Source organism: Ictalurus furcatus, chromosome 9, assembly GCF_023375685.1.
Source record: "Ictalurus furcatus strain D&B chromosome 9, Billie_1.0, whole genome shotgun sequence".
In the NCBI taxonomy this organism is placed as follows: Eukaryota; Metazoa; Chordata; class Actinopteri; order Siluriformes; family Ictaluridae; genus Ictalurus; species Ictalurus furcatus.
The window spans coordinates 2348316-2353596 of record NC_071263.1 but is presented as its reverse complement, the minus strand read 5'-3'; positions in this window follow the sequence as shown (position 1 = coordinate 2353596).

Below are 5281 nucleotides of genomic sequence, written 5' to 3'. Positions count from 1 at the left end.
TGTGTGTGTGTGTGTGGTGAGTTTGTGAATGGGAGACAGGTGTGTGTGATTAGTAATCAGGACACTGTGAGCAGATATAGGAGTCATGTGACTTGGTCAGGTGATGAGGCTGGTCTTGTAAACCGATATAACTATTTAAACCTATTTATAAATCGATAGGCAAATAGGTTCAAATAAAATCTTTGCATGAAGGTCAATTGAATATTTTTTTTAAAAAAAAAGAAAAGAAAAAAAGAAGTCAGGTGATGAGGAGAATCTTGTTGAGTTCAGAGTGTGATGTCTATTCTAATCAAGGATAATTTAGCGTGTAATCAATTAATGTTGTGTATGTGCAAATCTGTCCTGCAGTTATTAATGTAGATAGCGAGAACATCCCAGTTAGCAAGTAGAATTGTCCTTGTGTCATTTTTCCTCAGTGGGAGGAGCAAAGAAGCGAAGGAGTGAAGCAGGGAAAGGAAATGAAGTGGTGTCAAGGGTTCTGCTCTCTTTTCAATCCCATTCTTACACTGTTAGAATCATTTTTGATGTGTTTGATGTGCCGAGGATTCTGGGAGTTGAAGTGTGAGACGGGAGCAGCGGTCAGAGACGTGACGTTAACGTGTTACTGTTACGTCACGTCCAACGCCTGCTTGTGTAGCAACACGAGAGCTAATGGGCGTGTCTCAGAGTGGAGGTCGTACCCCAGAGAGCAACAGGGTCACAATGTTCACATAAAGCAAAGCACTTTTGCCCGTTTCTCCTTCAGGTTTCATCCTGGTTCTCAGGGTTCCTCCAAACTCCTAATAACATGACATAACATAAATGTGAATGTGTGTGTGTGTGTGTGTGTGTTACGATGTTCTGGCATCCCCTCCAAGCTTCAGTAACCTCACTGGCGTGTCCTTTTTTGCGGATCCTTTAAAGGTTCTACGTGGACCAGTGTGTTTTACGTATTGAGGTGTATGCATTTTAGAAAGCTAAGAACCCTTAAAATCCTCTGTTATAATTCCTTTAATGTTGATAATTAATATAACACCTTTATTTGTTTGTTTGTTTGTTTGTACATAACGCGTATGGCCCAATTTTCCCAGAATAGGCCCCCGGCTCCACTGTGACTCTGACCTGCTTAAACCTTTTACTGACAAGTAAAGAATGAATGAATGAAGTAAGGAAGGAATCAATGAATCAACGAATCAATGGATGAATCAGTGAATCAACAAATCAATGAATCTCTTTAGCTAGTGGTGCAAAAGTTGGTCACGATTAATAAATATACAACTTGTTGTAGTAGTTACATAATCTGTAGTTTGTTCTCTCTCTCACACACACACACAAACACACACTTTCTCTCTCACTCTCGCTCTCTCTCTCACACACACACACACACACACACAGCAAATATGGAAGAGAAAAGACAGGAAACAGGGACAGGAAAGGGAAAAGAATGGCAAAAATAATCAAAGATCAGTAAATTCAGTATGTGTGTGTGTGTGTGTGTGTGACAGAGAGAGAGAGAGAGAGAGAGAGAGAGAGAGAGAGAGTGAGGTGTTCCCATGTCTATTCTGGTTGCAGTGGGAAGTTAATTTATTTAAAAGTGTGAAATTCAATTATAGGAGGATATGATGATTCCCAGCAGCGAGGATAAAACATGCAGCTCTTTCCAAAAAAAAAAAGAGAGAGAGAGAGAGAGAATAAACGCAGATGAAATATTTAAGGAGTAAAAAAAAACTACGTGACATGCTGTTATGGGAAAATAATCCACGACAGGGTGGTGTGTTGAAGCGGAGTCACTTCTACTACCCTGATGTTGATTATTTTCCCATAACAGCACGGCAATGATTACAAGTTATTATTTATTACAGAATGACACGTCATCCTTTTTTCATCCATTTACGGTTACGTGTAACGTTGCGGAACGTCCGTGAAACGGGTCATCGATTGCGTTCCTCGCTGCCGTGGTGGAAAATTTAAACCTCCGCCTTCTGACCAGTCCGAATCTAGAATTCAACAGTGCCGTGTTTCTGTTTGCAGGATTTACATCCGTGTGTGCGTGTGTGCGTGCGTGCGTGCGTGCGTGAGAATTATTATTTCATTTCAATTTCCCCAGCAATACTATGTTTATTTCTTGTGAAATAACCCAAAGAATCACTCGAACATCTGCTGCACCTCCTCAAAATGAAGCGTCAGGGCACTTACGTTCCACAGATGTTGTTTTAAACACCACACACCAGCACTAATGACGCAAATTTACAAAGCCTGCCTTCGCTCTTTACACTGGAGCATCTGTACGGGTTTTTTTTTTTTTTTTTTTTTTTTACACGGTATTATCAGACGAGACAGAACAGAACACGCTATCTGTCTCCCTGATCTCAGGACCGGCTCAGCGCCACGCCATCGATCGCTCCCGAGTGCGCTAATCAAAGAAGAGCTTACTTATGCAAAGCCGAGTAAACTGAACGCACAAGCATTAATTACGTTCAAATGAAATACATTGTCTCCGAGATCCTCGGGAGATTTCACCTATCGATAGCGAGAGAGCTCTGAGAGGGCGTCCTGATGGAGGAGCGAGTCCGAAGGTGATTAGTTAACTGCCACTACGGCTCGCGCGAATCGATAACGGTCTCAGTTTCCAGATCATTATAAACACATAAACACAGGTTTTCCCTTTCAAATGCAGTTTTACACTCTGGACAATTCTGAACCAGGTCTGAACTTAAAAAAAAAACAACCAAACGTATATAATGTTGATTTTCTATAACACTCGTTATATAACGAAATCGTGATCGTTTCTATAGTAACAGCCCATCCACAGAGACTTGTACAGCAGTGTACATAGCTCAAAATCGCTGATCCGTATCGGTGGTAGACAGAGACTGTACATTTTCAATGTGTATATCTTCTAAATACGAATTTGGTCGTTGGTTTGGAGCAAACTAGCTTAAGGCTGATATATTCGTACCAAAAGCCACGAAATTCATGGGGAGTTTAAGACAAGCTTCTTGAAGATTCAAGGAAGAAGGAAAGCATGTTCTCTGTCATATATCAAGGAGGTAACTCTGGACTTCATTTCCCAGCAGCCACTGCACCATACTACATCACTGTCACATGATCACCTGCACCTGTATCGTGTTTCTGTTTAACAAGCACTCATATATACAGCCACTGTTTGTACTGCTTCCTCGTCTTACGTATCGTCTAACTTCACCTTTGTCCCTGTACCATGTTTTGTTTCCTAGTTTTTGTTTAGCCTTAGCCACAGTATCCTGCTTAGTTGTCTTAGTTTTGTTGTTTGTTTGTTTGTTTATTAAATGTCTGAAGATCTGTGCTTGCTTCCGTATCCTTTGTAGCGTGACATTCTCGCATTCTTTTTTTTTTTTTTTTTTACGTTATTTGCAATTATATAGACAGACGAGGTCACTTTGGATTCCCTGACACGCAAAGTATAGATTAAATGAGTGAATTATGAATTTAATGAGAGTCACTAGTAAGTAAGCTGTTCGAATTTTCCTTAACGTCCTCACACTGTTAAGATGGATACGGGTTAAAGACCTTCCGTATACGTATTTGCTGTTTGTTTGGTAAAAAGCTCAACACTGTTACTCATTTAAGAGCGAAATGCAGGCACAATTCAACAAAGAACCATGGTCATAATGAGATTGTTCAAATGGAGATGAGTTAAGACGTTTTAATCTTGAAAAGGTGTTTTTTGTTTGTTTGTTTTTAAAACTCTAGGCCTAAATAACTCTGCGATTGTGCGATCGGCAACGAGCATAAAGCGACCATCATCTCCATTAAATAAAACATTTCATATGTGCTCTCCGAAACCCGTTACAGAAGCGCTCGGGCTGTCGGGAGCTCGCTTAATACACATTAACCTCGTCATCGGTGAATAACGGTGAATAACGGATGATGAAGCCGGCCGGCGAGGCTACGTAAGGACAAACGAACATAATCCTATGGAAGACTTACTCCCTGGGAGAGAACTAATCTCCGTCGCCAATGCCGGGCTTTAACATTTCAAACATGTGGACAGCGATGGGGGAAAAAAAAAATCAAAAGTAAAAATAAAAACGCGCCGCCGTTCGAGCCCGGAGTCTATAATATTACTTCACAGTAGAGCAAAATTGAAGGGAAAAAAAAAAAAAAAATGTAATGTGATTTTCCATTAGCAGATTAAAAATGTCTTTCATGGCTGCTTTTCCACTTAAATCCCGAGCTGTGCTCAGTAAAGCGGCGTTTCCCGCTTTCTAACCCCAAAATGTCAGAGAGCAGTGATCGTTCCTCTGCAGTCTGCACATCGCACGGCTCAATGAGAGCTACGCCGCGTTAGACCGCTGGATTTCGGGAATGGGGCGGATCTCGTGTTATGTTGAAATACGCTGATATCATTTTTACATTAAAATACGCTGATGATCTCGGGAACGGCGTGATTTATGGAGAAGAAAAAAACAACAGCGACATTCATTGGAAACATTTTTTTTTTTTCAATTCAGCCTAAACTTAAAAAATACATAAATAAATAAATAAATAAATAAACAGCCTACTAGCATTTACACTATACATTATCGTTATACACTTCAAAATTCTAAACTGTTTAGAAACAATTGAGAAAACTTTTTTTTTTCCAGGGTAAATTGTGACCTCATATCCTTTTTTTTTTTTTTTTTTTTTTTTTTAAATAATAATAATTATTAAATAAAGAAAAATATTACAGTGTCTTGCATAAGTATTCAACCTGCCTTGAGCTTTTCTACATTTTGTAGTGTTACAACCTGGAACTTAAGTGAACTTAATTGGGATTATATGTCATGAATGCAAACAAAATAGGATAAAAAAAAAAATCCTCACAGTGAAGCATGGTGGTGGTTGTATGATGAGAGTCGAGAGGTACCCTTGGCGTCTTTGGTTGTTTCTGTGACTAATCCCCTCGTTACCTGGTCACTGGATTTTGGTGGACGGCCCAAAGGTTGACCAGAAGGGTCGTGGCTGTTCCATATTCTCTCCATGATTTATTAATGGATTTAAAACATTTCCTCTATGCAAATCATATAAAAAAAAAAATCTTGTAAAATTACTGCAATATAAATTTTAGTGGTTCGATAACAGTGCAATAATAATTGATATAACGACGATTAAACGAACATAATCGTCTGTTTTCCTCGACGTTGGCTTAAAAGCATACTGCGCACCGTCCTGACAGTGAAGCACGATGCTGGTGGCACCATGTTGAGAATGACCTTTGGACTCGTACTTGCCTCTGGACTCTTGACTAATCTCCTCTTTAGCTGCTCGCTGGATTTCG